The sequence below is a fragment of the Aotus nancymaae genome, unplaced genomic scaffold (assembly GCF_030222135.1).
Source record: "Aotus nancymaae isolate 86718 unplaced genomic scaffold, 86718_ANA_hifiasm-v0.15.2.pri h1tg000036l, whole genome shotgun sequence".
NCBI classification, from domain to species: Eukaryota; Metazoa; Chordata; class Mammalia; order Primates; family Aotidae; genus Aotus; species Aotus nancymaae.
The window spans coordinates 8,385,731-8,406,458 of record NW_026988450.1 but is presented as its reverse complement, the minus strand read 5'-3'; the positions used below and the strand labels follow the sequence as shown (position 1 = coordinate 8,406,458).

Genomic DNA, 20,728 nt, shown 5'->3' with positions numbered 1-20,728 from the left:
GTACTCGGCTCATCTCACTGGGACTGTTTAGACAGTGGGTGCAGCCCACAGAAGGTGAGCCAAAGCAGGGTGGGACGTCGCCTTACCCAGGAAGTGCAAGGGGGTGGGGAACTCCATCCCCTAGCCAAAGGAAATCATGAGAGACTGTGCCATGAGGGACTGTGCACTCTGGCCCAGATACTACGATTTTCCCACGGTCTTCACAACCCACAGACCAGGAGATTCCCTAGGGTGCCTACACCACCAGGGCCCTGGGTTTCAAGCACAAAACTGGGCAGCCCTTTGGGTAGATACCAAGCTAGCTGTGAGGTTCTTTTGTTCATACCCCACTAATGCCTGGAATGCCAGCAAGACAGAACCGTTCACTCCTTGGAAAGGGGGCTGAAACAAGGAAGACAAGTGGTATAGCACAGCAGATCCCACCCCCATGGAGGCCAGCAAGCTAAGATCCACTGGCTTGAGATTGTTGCTGCCAGCACAGCAGTCTGAAGTCGACCTGGGATGCTCAAGCTTGGTGGGGAGGGGCCATCCACCATTACTGAAGCTTGAGTAGGCAGTTTTCCCCTCACAGTCTAAACAAAGCTGCTGGGAAGCTCGAATTGGGCAGAGCCCACCGCAGCTCAGCAAAGCTGCTGTAGCCAGACTGCCTCTCCAGTTTCCTCCTCTCTGGGCAGGGCAACTCTGAAAGAAAGGCAGCAGCCCCAGTCTGGGGCTTATAGATAAAACTCCCATCTCCCTGGGACAGAATACTTGGGGGAATGGGTGGCTGTGGGTGCAGATTCAGCAGACTTAAATGTTCCTGCCTGCCAGCTCTGAAGACAGCAGCAGCAGCAGATATCCCAGCACAGTGCTTGAGCTCTGGTAAGGGACAGACTTTCTCCTCAAGTGGGTCCCTGACCCCTGTGCCTTCTGACTGGGAAGCACATTCCAGCAGGGGTGGACAGACACCTAATACAGGAAATCTTTGGTGGGCATCTGGTGGGTGCCCCTCTGGGATGAAGCTTCCAGAGAAAGGAACAGGCAGCAATCTTTACTGTTCTGCAGCCTCTGCTGGTGATATCCAGGCAAACAGGGTCTAGAGTGGACCTCCAGCAAACTCCAGCAGACCTGAAGCAGAGGAGCCTGACTGTTAGAAGGAAAACTAACAAACAGAAAGGAACAGCATCAACATCAACAAAAAGGACATCCACACAAAAGTCCCACCAGAAAGTCACCAACATCAAAGACCAAAGGTAGATAAATCCACAAAGATGAGGAAATTCAGTGCAAAAATCCTGGAAATTCCAAAACCCAGGATGCCTCCTCTCCTCCAAAAGATCACAACTCCTTGCCAGCAAGGGAACAAAACTGGACAGAGAATGAGTTTGAAGAATTGACAGAAGTAGGCTTCAAAAGGTGGGTAATAACAAACTCCTCCAAGCTAAAGGAGCATGTTCTAACCCAATGCAAGGAAGCTATGAACCTTGAAAAAAGGTTCTAGGAATTGCTAACTGTAGGGAGCCAGCCCTGTATGACCCGTGGGTACCCTGGGTTTGGTGGCGACAAAGGAAGGAGAAAAAGACAGATTAAGAGAGACAGTGGGACCAGGGGGCCATCACTTTATTACTCTGAAGGAGGCAGTGAAGGCCCCAAGCTCTGATCATCCACACTATTGATGGATTACAGTCACTTTAATCTATAGGGTAGGGGTAGAGTCATGGTGGAGTGAATCAGTGAGCCAGAAGTGAATCAGTGAGCTGGAACTGGTGTGTCATCCTAAGGATTGATAACAGTGGTGGTTTGGGAGTTTCACAAAACAAGAACATGTGGTTATCTTTAGCTTATTATCTATGTAGTTGATGGAACTCGAGCCTTACAAGGAGCCTTGCAAGTCTGGCTACATCATAGCCAAGGCAAAATACAATAGCCTTGTATTTTTACAAGGACATAAAAATAAAGGGGTTTTACGTCCTTGAGCACAATGTTTATGGTAACAGAGCCTAGGTCACCCTGCACTGGAACATGAGGCATGGAGAGGCCTTCTTCCTCAGAGGCCTCCCGTGGCCTTCCACAGTTTGTTGTCCCTTGTTTATATGTTATTCATAACCAATTTATGTAGGCACTCTGTAAGTCCTTTCTCCTTTGCAGCTTCTCCCAATACTAACAGGAGTAACCAGTTTAGGCAAGAACATAAATGACCTGGTGGAGCTGAAAAACACAGCACGAGAACTTCCTGAAGCATAAACAAGTATCAGTAGCTGAATTAATCAAGTGGAGAAAAGGATATCAGAGATTGAAGGTCAATTTAATGAAATAAAGCATGAAGACAAGATTAGAGGAAAAAGAATGAAAAGGAACAAACAAAGCCTCCAAGAAATATGGGACTATGTGAAAAGACCAAACCTACATTTGATCGGTATACCTGAAAGTGATGGGGAGAATGGAACCAAGTTGGAAAATATGCTTCAGGATATTATCCAGGAGAACTTCCCCAACCTAGCAAGATAGTTCAACATTCAAATTCAGGAAATACAGAGAACACCACAAAGATACTCCTCGAGAAGAGCAACCCCAAGACACATACTTGTCAGATTCACCTAGGTTGAAATGAAAGAAAAAATGCCAAAGGCAGCCAGAGACATAGGTTGGGTTACCCACAAAGGGAAGCCCATCAGACTAACAGAAGATATCTCTGAAGAAATCCAAAAAACAAGAAGAGAGTGGGGGCCAATATTTAACATCCTGAAAGAAAAGAATTTTCAACTCAGAATGTCATATCCAGCCAAACTAAGCTTCATAAGGGAAGAAAAATAAAATCCTTTACAGACAAGCAAATGCTGAGAGATTTTGTCACCACCAGGCCTGCCTTACAAGAGCTGCTGAAGGAAGCACTAAATATGGAAAGGAAAAACTGATACCAGCCACTGAAAAAACATTCCAAATTGCAAAGATCATCAACACTATGAAGAAACTGCATCAACTGACGGGCAGAATAACCAGCTAGCATCATAATGACAGGATCAAATTCACACATAACAATATTAACCTTAAATGTAAATGGGCTAAATGCCCCAATTCAAAGACACAAACTGGTCAATTGGTTAGAGTCAAGACCCATTGGTGTGCTGTATTCAGGAGACCTATCTCACCTGCAAAGACACACATAGGTTCAAAATAAAGAGATGGAGGAAGATTTACCAATCAAATGGAAAGCAAAAAAAAAAAGCAGGAGTTGCAATCCTAGTCTCTGAAAATACTGACTTTAAAACAACAAAGATCAAAAATGACAAAGAAGGACATTAAATAATGGTAAAAGGATCAATGCAACCAAGAAGAGCTAACTATCCTAAATATCTATGCACCCAATACAGGCTCACCCAGACTCATACACCAAGTTCTTAGAGACCTACAAAGAGACTTAGACTCCCACACAATAACAGTGGGAGACTTTAATACTCCACTGTCAATATTAGACAGATCAACGAGACAGAAAATTAACAAGGATATTCAGGACCTGAACTCAGCTCTGGACCAAGAGGACATAGTAGACATCTATAGGACTTTCCACCCCAAATCAACAGAATATACATTCTTCTCAGCACCACATTGTACTTATTCAAAAATTGATCACAAAATTGGAAGTAAAACACTCCTCAGCAAATCCAAAAGAATGGAAATCATAACAAACAGTCTCTCAGACCACAGTGCAATCAAATTAGAAATCAGGATTAAGAAACTCACTCAAAACCACACAACTACATGGAAACTGAACAACCTGCTCCTGAATGCCTACTAGGTAAATAATGAAATTAAGGCAGAAATAAATAAGTTCTTTGAAACCAATGAGAACAAAGACACAATGTACCAGAATTTCTGGGACACAGCTAAAGCAGAGTTTAGAGGAAAATGTATGGCACTAAATGTTCACAGGAGAAAGCAGGAAACATCTAAAATCAACACCCTAACGTCACAATTAAAACAACTAGAGAAGCAAGAGCAAACAAATTCAAAAGCTAGCAGAAGACAAGAAATAACTAAGATGAGATCAGAACAGGAGACAGAGAAAAACCTCAGTGAATCCAGGACTTTGTTTTTTGAAAAGATTAACAAAATAGATTGACTGCTAGCCAGATTAATCAGGAAGAGAGAAGAATAAAAAGACACAATAAAAATTGATAAAGGGGATATTACCACTGATCCCACAAAAATACAAACTACCATCGGAGAATACTATAAACACCTCTATGCAAATAAACTAGAAAATCTAGCAAAAAATGGATAATTTTCTGGACACATACACCCTCTCAAGACTAAACAAGGAAGAAGTCAAATCCCAGAATAGACCAATAACCAATTCTGAAATTGAGGCAGTAATTAATAGCCTAGCAACCAATAAAAGCCCATGACCAGATGGATTCACAGCCCAATTCTACCAGAGATACAAAGAGGAGCTGGTACCATTCCTTCTGAAACTATTTTAAACAATGGAAAAAGAGGGACTCCTCCCTAACACATTTTACGAGGCCAGCATCATCCTGATACCAAAACCTGGCAGAGACACAACAAAAAAAGAAAATTTCAGGCTAATATCTCTGATGAATAATTATGCGAAAATCCTGAATAAAATACAGGCAAACTGAATCCAGCAGCATATCAAAAAGCTATCCACTATGATCAAGTCAGCTTTATTTCTGGGATGCAAGTCTGGTTTAACATATGCAAATCAGTGTAATCCATCAAACAGAAGCAAAAACAAAAGCCACATGATTATCTCAATAGATGCAGAAAAGGTCTTTGATAAAATTCAACACCCCTTCATGCTAAAAACTCTCAATAAACTAAGTATTAATGGAATGTATCTCAAAATCATAAGAGCTATTTATGACAAACCCACAGCCAATATCATACTGAATGGGCAAATGCTGAAAGAATTCCCTTTGAAATTTGGCAAAAAACAAGGATGCCCTCTCTCACCACTCCTTTTCAACATAGTATTGAAAGTTCTGGCTAGGGCAATCAGGCAAGAGGAAGAAATAAAGCATATTCAAATAGGAAAAGAGGAAGTCAAACTGTCTCTATTTGCAGATAGCATGATTGTATATTTAGAAGACCCCATCATCTCAGCCCAAAATCTCCTTAAGCTGATAAACAACTTCAGCAAAGTCTCAGGATACAAAATCAGTATGTAGAAATCACAAGCATTCCTATATACCAATAATAGACAGAAAGCCAAATCATGAGTGAACGCCCATTCACAATTGCTACAAAGAGAAAAAAAACCTAGGAATACAACTTACAAGAAATGTGAAAACCCTCTTCAAGAAGAACTACAAACCACTGCTCAAGGAAATAAGAGAAGACACAAACAAATGGAAAAAACATTCCATGATCATGGATAGGAAAAATCAATATTGTGAAAATGGCCATACTGCCCAAAGTAATTTATAGATTCAATGCTATCTCCATCAAGCTACCACTGACTTTCTTCACAGAATTAGGAAAAAAAACTACTTTAAATTCCAAATGAAACCAAAAAAAAAAAAAAAAAAAGAAAAGAAAGAAAATCCTGTATATTCAAGACAATTCTAAGCAAAAAGAACAAAGCTGGAGGCATCATGCTACCTGACTTTAAACTATACTACAAAACTACAGTAACCAAAACAGCATGGTACTGGTACCAAAACAGATATATAGACCAATGGAACAAAACAGAGGCCTCAGAAATAACGCCACACATCTATGATCATCTGATCTTTGAAAAAATTGGCAAAAACAAGCAATGAGAAAAAGATTTCCTATTTGATAAATGGTGTTGGGAAAACTGGCTAGCCATATACAGAAAACTGAAACTGGACCCCTTCCTTACACCCTATTCAAAATTAACTCAAGAAGGATTAAAGGCTTAAACATAAGACCTAAAACCATAAAAACCCTAGAAGAAAACCTAAGCAATACCATTCAGCACATAGGCATGGGCAAAGACTTCATGACTAAAACACCAAAAGCAATGGCAACAAAAGCCAAAATTGACAAATGGGATCTAATTAAACTTAACAGCTTCTGTACAGCAAAAGAAACTATCATTAGAGTGAACAGGCAACCTACAGAATGGGGAAAACATTTTGCAACCTATCCATCTGACAAAGGGCTAATATCCAAAATCTACAAAGAACTTAAAACAAATTTACAGGAAAAAAACAACCCCATCAAAATGTCAGTGAAGGATATGAACAGACACTTCTCAAAAGAAGATATTTATGCAGACAACAAACATATGAAAAAAGCTCATTACCACTGGTCATTAAAGAAATGCAAATCAAAACCACATTGAGATACCATCACACACCAGGTAGAATGGTGATCATTAAAGAGTTGGAAACAACAGATGCTGGAAAGGATGTCAAGAAATAGGAATGCTTTTATGCTGTTGATGGGAGTGTAAATTAGTTCAACCATTGTGGAAGACAGTGTGGTGATTCCTCAAGGATCAAGAACTAGAAATACCATTTGATCCAGCAATCCTATTACTGGGTATACACCTAAAGTATTATAAATCATTCTACTATAAAGACACATGTACATGTATGTTTACTGCAGCACTATTCACAATAGCAAAGACTTGGAACCAACCCAAATGCCCATCAATGATAGACTAGATGAAGAAAATGTGGCACATATACACCATGGAATACTACACAGCCACAAAAAAAGATGAGTTTATGTCCTTGGAAGGGACATGAATGAAGCTGGAAACCATCATTCTCAGCAAACTAACACAGGAACAGAAAACCAAACACCGCATGTTCTCACTCAAAGTGGGAGTTGAACAATGAGAACACATGGAGGCAGGGAGGGAAACATCATACACTGGGGCCTGTTGGGAGGTGGGGCTCTAGGGGAGGGATAGCATTAGGAGAAATACCTAATATAGATGATGGTTGTTGGGTACAGCAAACCACCATGGCATGTGTATACCTATGTAACAAACCTGCACATTCTGCATGTGTACCCCAGAACTTAACATATAATAAATAAATAAATAAATAAAAATTTTAAAACACAGTTTCATCTGTTTCTTTGGGTCTTCATTTCCTTATGAAGGCTCCTATGTCACATAAAACTATTAAATAAATATTAAATCACAAAAAGACACATTTCATTCGTCTCAGGTTATCTTTGCTATTCAAATGTGAATAGTTTCTTGGGAAGACACATAACATAAAATTATATTACTCATAAGTCATTTACATAATTGTCATTACTGATAATTGCTTATTCTAAAATAAATTAACTTTGAAAGTACATGCATGAGGAATGTGCATATGTTATATTTTCTAACTTCTCATATTGGTAAATATTAAGCATTTTACTCAATTAAAATTGTGTAAAAACTCAACTAACAAACTATACTTGTTTTTCTAATGGGACAAGAGTTTTGTCATTTGTATTGGAAATTTAGATGTCTGAAGAATGAATGAAAATAAATTTTTGTTTTACAAATGAAGCAGCAGCACATGTTTTCCCATTGTGTTTTCATAGCACATGGCTTCTCAGTAAGAATACTGGAAATAAACTCTTATTTTCTGTAATTATTTTAATTATTTATCATTTCCAAAACCATGTAATTGATGTTGGATTAGAAATGCAGAAGAATTATCCTAAGAATGATAATGGCTAATGGAGAAAAGCTAATATATTTTTATTAATATTTATATCTTTTTACTCTGTCCTGCGAAATTATTTAATCTATAACTGAGATATTTCTGGATTCCAAATTAAACAAAATATATTTGGTTAATATTGAATGACAATTCCCAATGCATAAATAACTCCAAATCCAACCCAATGATAATTCTGCCATAAGATCATGGTGCAAACAGAGATTCAGAAACTCATACAAATGAATGTCTCTATAGCCAAGGCAAAGTCAGATCTTTTTACAGATTTAGGAAGATTGATGCATTTGTGTTCTGAGGTAATGGTCTTCTTAGGAATACTAGCCAAGACTCCCAAGACTGTGGGTGATTAATTTCAAAGTACGTTCTATCAAAAAAATGCATAGTTTGGTTTGTAGGAGCCTGGAGAAAAGAATTTTAGGTTCTTCCATGATAAAATGTGGTAAAACACAGGATGTGGGAAATGGTGTATGAACAGTCAACTCTATTCAAATTGGGACCAATTTGGACCTAAAACATATTCACTGGGGCCAGGTACCACCATTGAACCCACAGATAATTGGGCTTGCTCCAGAAATAAGGGCAGTAGAGTTGGAAGGAAAGAGGAGAGTGAAGAAAGAGATCAGAATGATTTCCAAGTGATCCTTTTGTTATAGACTGAATTATGCCCCTTCATCAAATTCGTATGTTGAAACTCGAATCCTCAATACCTTAGAATGTGACTATATTTAGAGATGGGGCCTTTAAAGAGGTGATTAAGTTAAAAAGAGGTCATTAGGGTGGGCCCTAATCCAATATGACTAGTGTCCTTATAAGAAGAAAACATTTGGATACATGGGGAGACACCAGTGAGGTACACACAGAGCAAAGGCCATGAGAGGACACTGTGAGAAGGCTGCAATCTGCAAGCCAGAGAGAGACCTCAGGCGAAACCAAACCTGCTGACACCTTGATCTTGGACTTCCAGCATTCAGACTGTGAGAAATAAATTTCTGTTGTTTAAGCCTCTCAGTCTGTGGTATTTTCTTTTTTATGGCAGACCTAGCAGGCTAATACACACCTAAGTAGTTTTAGATTTTATGAGCCCAATGGCTTATTCAACTGACCTTGTTTTAGGGAATGTGGTATAACATGGTAGCAGAGGTTTTTGGGTTTTTTTTTCTGTTATTTCATAGAGATAGATTCAATATCTATCTTTGTAGAAATTAGAGTACATAAACCTCTGTTTTTTTTTTTTTTACTCTATTAAATATTTTATCAGATGTATCTCTCATAAGTCTGGAATAATATATGTCTGTAGGTAAAAGAGAGGACATTTTCCATAATAAGCGTATAAAGTTATGATAGTGAAAATACAATAGAGGTAATTAGTGGACCTCCCCCACACATATCATAGGCCTCAATGGAAATGCTCTCTGGAATGTCAAACAGCTTACAGGCATTTGTCCGCAGCTAAGTTCAGAGGGTTGGGCTGTCTTCTCAATTATCTATACATCTTATTATTATTTTTTAGCACCATTCACTCTGAAAATGTTAGAAATAGAGTTCAGTGAGTCTAATCTCCTGATCTATGGAAGGATAGAGCCAAGACAGCCAACCCCATGAAAGAAAAGTAAAATAATATTTTTTATCTTCCATTAGATTCAGAGCAATCTGAGAAAATCAACCCACATGGTCAGCAGAAGAAAATTACTCTTCATATGATAGTGTCCAACTACAAAACTGAAGGAAATAATGATTAAGGATCAAATAATGTCTATCTCAACTAATAGAATCATGTAGGAAATCCAATAAAAAGTCAACCAGATTTCACACTGTCATGAAAACTAAATTTAAACGAAAGAAATACAAATGTGATCTAATTTAAAAATGTTCAATTCTTCATTGTGAGAATATTTTAAAAAATATATATACTAAGCCTTTCCCAGACCAAGATGTAACTTCAAGCTCATATTTCTGTTTCAACCCTTGTTTTTGTTTTGCTGTTTTTATTTTTTTCTTGTTTTATTTTCCACAGTAATTTTAGAGGGAACCAACTAATTCTGACATTTATACACAGCTAAAGAGTTCAGACATACTCAGGAAATAAAATAATAGTTCACGGAAGTTTGCAAAGTATATATTCTGTGTTTTAAAACAAATCCCAGTACTAGTTGAACTACAGTCTGAGATCACGTTATTAACATACTGAAGGAAAATACTTGGATTAGCCTTTTATAAAAAAGTGGCCAAGAAATAAATGAAGTCTAATTGCACATCAGTAGTTGTCTTTAGTTCATGTTAATCTGTCCTTGATTTTCCACATATCCATTTTGATTCTGTGCCCTGACCTCTGTTTCATGCTGCTGTATAGAATGTTGGAGCTAATTACAGGAGCGCTTAGTACTGCCATCCTGAGGACTTCAGAGTCTATCCATTGGAAAGGGGGAAGGTGTTTACATAGAGCAATGGCATAACCAGACACATATTTTGAAAAGACAGCTGGAAATTCTCTGGAGGATGAATTTAAGCAGAGAAATGTAGGCACATGATTTAATTCTCTTTCAGAAAAAAACAACAAAAAACTTTTAAAGACTGATAGATTCATTTATTATCTCAAACATTTGTTATTCCCTATTTTCATTTCCCTATTATATCAGAAAAGTGATTTTCCTTAAAGAGCATGTTGATATTTAATTAGAGTTCATTTGTCTTTTTAGAAAGAATGAAAATAAACGTGTAATTTTTGTAAATAAACTAACACAATTTTTATTGTGCACCTGGCAGGGTACAACATAATATAAAAGACTGAATATAAACTATATCTAACAACAGATAACGTCAATGAGGGCACAGGTAATAGAATTGAGAAGGGAAATGCGCATAGGTTCTCTTTTCAGCATTCATGGGATAAACCTTCAGGGGAAAGTGTTTAGGACTAAAAACTGCTTGCTGTGATTTGGATCTGCTGGTCTACCTGCAACACCCTGGCTGAGCCACTAGCCTCAGATTCCCATTCCTCAAATGAAAAGATAAGACAAAATGCAATTTCCTTCTGCATTGTCAGTGACTCTGATTTTTTTGTTAGTTAAGAACATACCATTTCATGTAAAAATGCAAAGAAATAGAGAATTAGCCCCAATTCATGTTAGAGGAAGAATCATCATTTTGTCAACATTCAGCTATGATTTTTAAATATTCCTTTTGACCTTGCTTGTGACAAGGGACTGGAGTAAGCTAGCGATGTTGCATGTAGAATTGATGCAAAACTTCAGTCATATTTTAAATAAACCAGAGGTAATTTTCCAACATAATTTAAAATCTTAATGAGGAGAAGCAATTTTATACATGAAATTTCATTTAATTCTGGTTATTACCTCTGCAAACGACTAAGAATGGATGCATAGCATTTGTTTTGGTACTTTTTTAGATTGCTCTCTCATTGAAGTCTCATTCTTCTCTCAAATCCAAAAAGACAGTCCATGTGAAAGGAGCTATTGTGCCTTGATAATTACTCAGCTGCTCTCTGTATGATACTGCCTCTGTGCCATGTGGTTTAGCAATTTTTAAAAATGTCTTTAAATAGGAACAGCAAATCAACACAAGTGGGAAATTTCTAAATATAAAATGTATTGATTTATAATTCAGAAGTGCAACTGTATAGCACATTAATATTTACATTTAACATAGGCAAAAACATAAAATTAATTATTTTAAAGCTTTGTTCCAATAAGAAAATAATAAATTATGTTGTTCTTCTAGAGTCATGAGAACACCATTACCCTGTAGCAGCACTAAGCAATCCAAGAGTTGATGTGCTTCTCTATCTTGAGTCAAGGTAACCCAGTTAATTCAGTACCAGACAGAAGAGATGGAAAGTGCAATACAGAATGTGGGGCTGAAATCAGATTGGGAAGAGCAAACTATTCCCTAATAATTCATATGGAGAATTTGTTGCCAGAAATAATGGTTCCAGTTTTTCACCCTTGTTATGGACTGAATGTTTGTGTCCTTCCAACATTTTGCTGTCTAGAACCCAGAAGAGAGTCCTCAGCAGAACCCAGTCATGCTGGCACCCTGATCACAGACTCAAAGCCTCTAGAACTGTGAGAAATAAATTTCTGTTGTTTATAAGCTGCCTAGAATATGGTACTTTGTTACAGCAGCCTAAACTAAGACACTCCCTATAAAACTAGTTTATGCTATTGTGAATAACGCTGGGCTTAATACCTAGGTCAAGGGTTGAAAGGTGCAGCAAACCACCATGGCATGTTTACCTATGTAACAAACCTGTGCATCCTGAACATGTACCCTGGAATTTAAAAAAATAAAAACTAGTTCATGTTCTTTTTATGATGGTATCCAGTGAGGACCCCAAATAGATATTGAGGATAATCAGTATCAAGGATGAGGGGTCCTTGCCAAATTGACTTAGCAAGGCTCTTGATAAAACCAGGGTTTTTCAAGGAAATGTGCAGATGAGCCTAGGAGAAGATTCGGGAACCTAACTAAAGTTAGGTCAAGCAAAAAATCTTGTTCAAGAAAGAAGAGACATTCTTCTTTTCCTTGAACAATATAGGTCCATTTATCACCCTAACCTCAATATCTGATCATCATTGATATCTGATTGGTTTCTTATTTTCCACCACACCCCAGGTGATGTCTGAGCACCCTGGACTATCTTAGCAAGAGCCCTGTTAGGTCAGTTTAGCCAGAATCCCACTAACTCCTGATGCTTCCTCTTAAAAATTTTCCATTACTGAGAGAGAGATCCAAGATGGCTGATCACTAGCAGCTCGGGATTGTAGCTCCCAGAGAACACGCACAGAACGAGAGGACGCCACACTTTCAGATGAATTTTTGTTACCCACAGACTGGAAGATTCTCAGCAAAGGAGAGCCATGGGTCGCCAGGGTGACTCTTGAGGCTGGCATCGTGGTTTTGCCGGCGCCCTGGCACGGCGGTTCTTGGTGCAAAGTAAACAGGACTGGGTCCCCTTTTGATCGACGTTTAGAGCTCCAGGAAGGCAGAGTCGCCCATTTACCTGATTCCAGAAGGGACTCAAGAGGGAAGCCAGACCGGAGATTCCCAGGTAGAAAAGCACCACGAATCTTAATGCTGCTCTTTTGGCTGGCGCAGTGGGTTGCTCAGGTTTCGGCACTGGGTATCAACAAGTTGGACATCCACTCAGAGACCTAATTTGAAAGTAGGCAATTACAAAGACGACAGGTGGATGAACTTACGATGATGGGAAGAAACCAGCGTAAAAAGGCTGAGAATACTCAAGATCAGAGTGCCTCTCCTTCTACAGGTGATCACAGTTCCTCATCAACAAGAGAACAAGACCTGATGGAGAATGAGTGTGTTCCAATAACAGATTTAGGCTTCAGAAAGTGGATAATAAGGAACTTTAGTGAGCTAAAAGAACACGTTCTAGCCCAATGTAAAGAAATTAAGAACTTTGAAAAAAGGTCTGATGAAATGCTAACGAGAATTGACAACTTAGAGAGGAATATAAGTGAATTAATGGAACTGAAGAACACAATACGAGAACTTCGTGAAGTATGCACAGGTTTTAACAGTTGAATTGATCAAGAAGAAGAAAGGATATCAGAGGTCGAAGACCAACTTAATGAAATGAAACGAGAAGACAAGATTAGAGAAGAAAGAGTAAAAAGGAATGAGCAAAGTCTCCAAGAAATATGGGACTATGTGAAAAGACTAATTTATGATTGATAGGTATACCTGAATGTCATGAAGAGAATGAATCCAAGTTGGCAAATATTCTTCAGGATATTATTCAGGAAAACTTTCCTAATCTAGTAAGGCAGGACAATACTCAACTCCAGCTAATCCAGAGAACACCACAAAGATATTCCTTAAGTACAGCAACTCCAAGACACATAATTGCTAGATTCACTAGGGTTGAAATAAAGGAGAAAATTCTAAGGGAAGCTAGAGAGAAAGGTCACGTTACCCATAAAGCGAAGCCATGAGACTCACAGCAGACCTCTCACCAGAAACCCTACAAACTAGAAGAGAGTGGGGGTCAATATTCAATATCCTCAAAGAAAAGAATTTTCAACCCAGAATCTCATATCCCACCAAACTAAGCTTCATAAGCGAAGGAAAAAGAAAATTTTTCACGAAGAAGCAAGCACTCAGAGATTTCATCACCACCAGGCCTGCTTTACAAGAGCTTCTGAAAGAAGCACTACAAACAGAAAGGAACAACCAGTATCAGTCATCCCAAAAACTTACCAAAACATAAAGAGTATCTTTATAATGAAGAATCTACATCAACTAATGGGCAAAATAGCCAGATAGCATTAAATGACAATATTGAACTCACAAATATTAATATTAATTCTAAATTTAAATGGATTAAATGCACCAATCAAAGACACAGACAGGTAAATTGAATAAAAAGTCAAAACCCATCGATACACTTTATCCACATCTATTTTCACAAGCAACAATATACAAAGATTCAAAACAAAGGGATGGAGGAAGATTCACCAATTAAATGGAGAGAAAAAAACAGGAGTTGTAACTTTCGTCTCTCACAAAACAGACTTTAATAGTAACAAAGACTAAAAGAAACGAAGGACATTACATAATGGTAAAAGGATCAATGCAACAACAGGAGTTAATTATTATAAATATATATGCACCCAATACAGGAGCACCCAGATACATAAGACAAGTTCTTAATGACTTATAAAGAGACCTGGACTCATGCACAATAATAGCGGGAGATTTTGACACCACATTGTTAATATTCGATGGATCAACGACATAGAAAATTAATAGGGACATCTATGATTTGAACTTAGACCTGGAATAGGTAAACTTAGTGAATATTTATAGAATTCTCCACCCCAGTCCACAGAACATACATTTTTCTCAGTATCATATTATACCTATTTTGAAAGTGACCACATAATTGGAAGTAAATCACTCTTCAGTATTTGCATAGCATTTCACAGACTTAAATGAAATATTGGTTGGGTGTTTGTTTGTTATTTTCTTCCCTTATTCCTTCCCATCTCTGTTGTTAAGCACAATTATCGGCATAAAAGAGGTTTTTAATACCTATTTTTAGATTACATTCCACCCCGGGCAATAGAGCAAGAATCTTGTTCTCTCTCTCCCTTTTTCTTTCTCTTTCTTTCTTTCTCTCATTAAAAAAAAAAAAAAAAAAATTCCATTACTGTCCCCCACCCTTCTGCTTGGCTAGAGATTCCCTCTTGCCTATTCTGTATCTGGAGTTGAGCCCAGTCTGTCTACTGTCACTGCAAAACACAATTGCCATGTTCTCTATATGTATTGGGACAGTCCTGTAGAAAGGCTTCCTTACTGTGTATTATTAACAAGTATCATTGAATCATTTTTTTTCTTTGCCAATGTTAAGATATTTATCCAAGAAACCTGACTTGTTTCAGATAGGAAGAATGGCCTTCATTTTCAATTCACTTACAATTTTGTGGAGCAAATAATAAAACAATCTTTGTAGAAATTAAAACGAGAAGATTATGACAGTAAAAGAGATCTGATCTGACCAACTCCATCTTCCCTTTGACCTCCAAGCTGCACTTGTTAATTCCTGGGCATAAATCAAACTAACTTTGAGAGGAATTTAGTTTATAGTTTAACTATGAAACAAAGATTTATAACAGCCTCTCCCTGAAACAAACCCCTCCTTGCCTGGCGACCAGACTGCATTTGCAAAACTAACATATTAGCCACAAGATTAGAAATTACGGCTCAGGAGTCATGCCACCAGAGGCCACAAGATCACTAACCTCAACTGCTCCTATAGATAATGCCATTATTATGAAATCCAAGATTGGAGTGTTTTAGTTAAGATTTCTGTGGAACTGTTATTTGACACTCAAACAAAAATGCAGACAAAATTTTCATGTATTAAAATAATTAAATGCAATATATAAAGTTACATTATTGCACATAATTTTGAAAAGATAATACCTAGTTATAATTTGGTACCCTTTTCACTAGTACTTAGTTATTCTGATTTTTCATTCCAACCATATATTTCTATAAAGAAGTACCACATTACCAGATTTTCTTTTTTTTTTTTTTAAATCCAAAGTTACCCCTGAGAGGGCAGAAAAATAAATAAAAGCACAAATTAATAAAAATAGCATGCTATCTCCAGTCAAGTGAAACTGTCTATTGCCTCCAGACTCAAGAGTCTAGCAAGGTAATAGCCGATGTGTAAGATAAGAAAACCCATCTCTCCACAGGCGATCGTCTATACCTGATGTCCCAGGATTATAACCTTAGCGGTGCCTCCTACCAGACTCTGACTCTTTGCTCCCTCTCCTGCACTGCCTATTCCAGCTGTACTTGGGCAAGAAACTGCTGTATAGGTTACTGATGGGGACAGAGCTTCCTCATGCTTCACTCTCCTCCCTAACTGCCCCAACACAGATTTCCTCCGCTGCCACTCCAACAGGCACCCCCTTCTATCCAGGGACTCCGTGACATGCACAGCTTGCACAGTGCAGTTCTATTCCTGCCTCTATGGCCCCTACACCCTTTCCCCTTTTTCTTTCTGGTGCTAGATGCACTATTCATATAAGAGATTTTCCTTTAGTACCCATGCTTGGGGGTCACCACAGCCTTCTTTGAGGAATAAAATAGATAAGTGAAACCAGAATATGCATGTGTCACCAACCTGTGCCTTCTGACCTCTTGATGCTTAATGTGGAAACAGCCAGAGTCCAAGATGTCAAACTCAGTGTCCTCAGAAGACAGGAGCTCTCTGAGGAAAAGAAAGCAAGCAGAACACCTACCAGTTACCTCGGAGTGCAAAGTGCAGCTGGCAGGACTAAGTAGGGAAAGTGTTTTCCCCTTTTTTGTTTTGTTCAAATAGTTCATTTTGGGGCTCAGTGAGAGTCATTCATAACCTAACAAAGTTACGGGAATCAAGAGGATGATAAAAATATCACAAGATTCTACAAACCAGTAGATATTTGCTGTTTGCTACCTTAGAATCTCCAAACCCCATGAATGTTGAAAGGTGTCTTCTAACACAGGGGTCCCCAACACGCAGGTTATAGACTGCTACCATCAGTGGCCTGTTAGGAACCCAGCTGCACAGCCTGAGCGCTGCCTCCTGTGAGATCAGCTGTGCCATTAGATTCTCACAGGAGGCGAACCTGTTGTGAACTGTGCATGGAGGGATCTAGGCTGTGTGGTTTTTATGAGAACCTAACTAATGCCTGATGATCTGAGGTGGAATAGTTTCATCCCGAAAGCATTCCCTCTACCCTTCCCACACCACCCCACAACTCCCTGTCCATGGAAAAACGGTCTTCTGTGAAACCAGTCCCTGGTGCCAAAAAGGTTGAGGACTGCTACTGTAACAGAGACCAAGGAATGGAGTCAGGCCTGGTCTGTCACAGACAACCGTGCATCCATCTCAGCCTTGATCTCTCGGGGCAGGAGGAGGTTTCTCAGGTCCACACTCAACACCTTCTATAACAGGAAAATGATATGTAGTCCACTCTTCCTTCTTGCTTCTTCCACTGACGTTTCTGTGATGCCCCTCCTGCCAGTCCACTGCTTCTGCCAGGTCACTGGTACATCTGCTTCTGCCAGGTCACTGGTACAGGTCACTGGTACATCTGCTTCTGCCAGGTCACTGGTACAGGTAGGAGAAGCCACTTATGTCCCCATGGTGTGCATTGCTGTTTCATGTGCTCCATAGAGGGTGGAGGGTTTCAAGTTTTGTAAAAAAAAAAAAAAAAAAAAGGTTGAGGGGGTGGTGGCTCATACTTGTAGTCCCAACATACTTTGGGAGTCTGAGGCAGGCACATCATGAGGTAAGGAGTTCAAGACCAGCCTGGCCAACACAGTAAAACCCTGTCTCTACTAAAAATACAAAAATTAGCTGTGTGTGGTGGTGGGCACCTGTAATCCCAGCTACTCCAGAGGCTGATGCAGGAGAATCGCTTGAACCTGGGAGGTGGAAATTTCAGTGAGCCAAGACCACACCATTGTACTCTAGCCTGAGTGACAGAGCGAGACTCTATCTCAAAAAAAAAGGGGGATTAGGGGTGACTCTGCTTGGATTCAAAAGGGTGTGATGGGCTCTCCTGTGCTCCTGAACTCAAGGCACAATCTACCTTCCCATCAGATGTCACATGCACCTTTCACCCTCATCATCCTAATTCCTGCTGCAACACAGTGCTCTTCATGAAGCAACAAAATTATCATAAGCTTTCATTACAGAAGGAAATTTTTAACAAAAGTCACATAATAAAAATTATTGGCTAGGTGCATTGGCTCACGCCTGTAATCCCAGCACTTCAGGAGGTCTAAGCGGCAGATCGCCTGAGGTCAGGAGTTTGAGACCAGCCTGACCAAAGTGGCGAAACCCCATCTCCACTAAAAATACAAAAATTAGCTAGGCTTGGTGACATGCACCTGTAATCTCAGCTACTTGGGAGGCTGAGGTGGGAGAATCGCTTGGACCTGGAAGGCAGAGGTTTCAGGGACCTGAGATCACACCACTGCTCTCTAGCCTGGACAACAGAGTGAGACTCGACCTCAAAAAAAGAAATCATTAAGTTACATCTTTCTAGGAGTTATTTGAAGATTTAGGGGCTACAAATTGAAGAATGCCATATTGATATCTATATGTTTTTCTTCTGATTGAAATAGCAATGTAAGAACAGTGTTTTGTCATAAAATATTCCAGTCTATGTGTTCATCTTCCAACAGGGTCATGCTATTGCTCTAAAATATTCACTAATACTCTTTTTCATATTGATTTTGAAATGTTCTTTGGATCATTAGCACTCACAGAAATGTGGACGAGTCTCACTTTTCATGAAGTGAGTCGCTCTATCTGTACCCTCTGAAATATTTGATTAGCTTGGTAGGATTTGCTCTTTTCACAGGCCTGCTGAGCATCACCCAGTTTCTAGAGGAGGTTGTAAATTGATATTTTGATTACATGCTCTTGTACTTTTCCAGCCCTGTGCAATTTGGGCTGCAGCTTGGCTTTATAATGCTATAATGCTCTCATTCTTTCCATAAAATCAGCAATTGCAATTCGCTGGCCTATAAAATAACAGCTACCTTTTGCACTTAGTATTCAATAATTATTAATTAATGGTACTGGGGCCCAAAGCTGGTCAGGGTGTCTGTGTTTCTTTTTATAACCGACCATGTTTCATTCTTATATTTAGATATTACAGAGGGGCACACATAATGATGTCAAATACTCAGGTAAACCATTACCCAATTTTTTAAGTCTGAGGAAGTTTTCTCCAGGTCTAGTAATAAGAGTCCATATTGTTTCGTGCTTAGTGTTTTTTGTAAAAAAGGAAGACAAAAATAAATGGGAGAGGGCATTGGTATTAGGTAATAGAGATAAAGAGGGGATAACTGAGGAAGTACTCTGAAGAACGTTGTCTAATAAGGTTAGAATAATTTAGGAGTCATGCATATCAAAAGTGGATTTCCTTTAGAAGAAACAAATAACAGCAACAGCAACAACACAATAATTGGCATTGAAATTTCCAGGCTGCCAGGTGCTCACTCCACCTACACAGCCTGTATCTTTGTGGCCAGATGTTCCTGCCTCTCAGGACGTCACTGAGCTCACACTGCCAGAGCCTGAGCTTCCTGAAAGCAGCTGGAAAAATACCTACCCCTGGGGTCAGACCCTGAGCCCTCACTCTCCAAGCTCCCTGAGGACACCTGGGGAGCTGGGGGAGCACCCGCCTCTCCTGAGTCCAGACCCCTCCAGTGTGGCCTTCTGTGGACCTGCATTCCTCCCTGCCCCTCCTGGCTGCTTACAGAATACATTCCTGTTTGTGACTTTCTTCGAAGCCTGACAACAACACCATAAAGTTGATATTAATCACATTTATAGCTGAGAACACTGAGGTTCAGAAAGGTTGTAAATTGCCCAAGAACATGCAGCTTCTCCACACTCTGCCTGATGGAACTGGAAGATTCTCCCACTGATACCTGAGGTGGTGGGGTGTGGGTAAGACCGAGGCTGGACTCAGACATGGATTTGAATCTTGAGTTCACAGTTTGCAGGATGTGCCTTTAGGCAAGTTATGAATCTTCTTAAAGAAAAGGTTTCTTACTGTAAAATGGAGATAGTATCCATTTAAAGTAATGTCTACTTTAAGGGATTAAATAAGATCATCCTGCAAAAGCACTTAGCACAATGCTTAACACACAATAAACCCTTAATAGATGTTAGTTGTTATTATTATCATTAATATTTTAAAATTACCTGTTCCTCCTTTAACTTTTTCTGGTATAACTGTGGTTCCCAATGCTGCCCTGGCACCTTTGAGTCTGTCTCACAAACACAATGCCTTATACACCCTGAATAATCTACAAATCTCCATTTTTTGACTCAACACCTGGTCCTCTGCTCCAATGTGAAGCTGGAGCAGCCACAAGTGCAACCTACTTTGCATTGTTCTTCTCCTCTAAATACAACCAAATGCCCTGGGAATTATTCAACATGCAACAATGAAAGGTCTCTGAGAGACAGAAGGAAGAAGGCAGCCTGACTAGGAGAATCAACAAATTGGTGAGCTCCCTGGGTTTTCTTTTGTTCTACCATATACCTCCAGGCTGAATGCCAGACAGTGCTACAGCCCAGAATCGCCAACAGTCATAGAAGGAAGGAAGGAAAAAAGGAATGAAAGAAAAAAGGAAGGGGAGAAGGGAAGGAGGGAATGAGGAAGGAGGGAGGAAAGAAAAAAGAAAATAAAGAGCTTCTTTCTCTGGCCAAATAGCTGGGAAAGGAGAAGCCCAGCTAGGAACACCTTATGGAAAGCCCCAACCTCCACTTCACAGGGGTACCTGTGTGCTCTCTGATCCACCAGCGATGCAACAATAAAGCCAGTAAAACAGGAAAGCGACATCCCAGCCCCCATCCACCAACAGGTCATGGTAGGTGGTCCCATCCACCCACAGCAGCAGAGGTGAAACTCTGCAGCCCCCTGCTGTCCACCTATTTTTTGTGTTATAAGGAGACATAAACTCAATTGTTTTGTGTATACACAGCTTCTGCCCCAATTCCAGAAGGT

The 20,728-nt window shown here is 39.4% G+C and overlaps 1 long non-coding RNA gene across 1 annotated transcript in view; it reads right to left on the bottom strand.

Moving 5' to 3' along the window:
- LOC135277952 (uncharacterized) overlaps positions 1 to 16,425 on the bottom strand; it is a 106,187-nt gene extending 89,762 nt beyond the window's left edge. Inside the window, exon 1 of the long non-coding RNA XR_010345485.1 lies at positions 16,336 to 16,425. This is a non-coding gene — a long non-coding RNA (uncharacterized LOC135277952). The remainder of the gene's footprint in view (positions 1 to 16,335) is intronic.
- Positions 16,426 to 20,728: the final 4,303 nt, after the last annotated feature.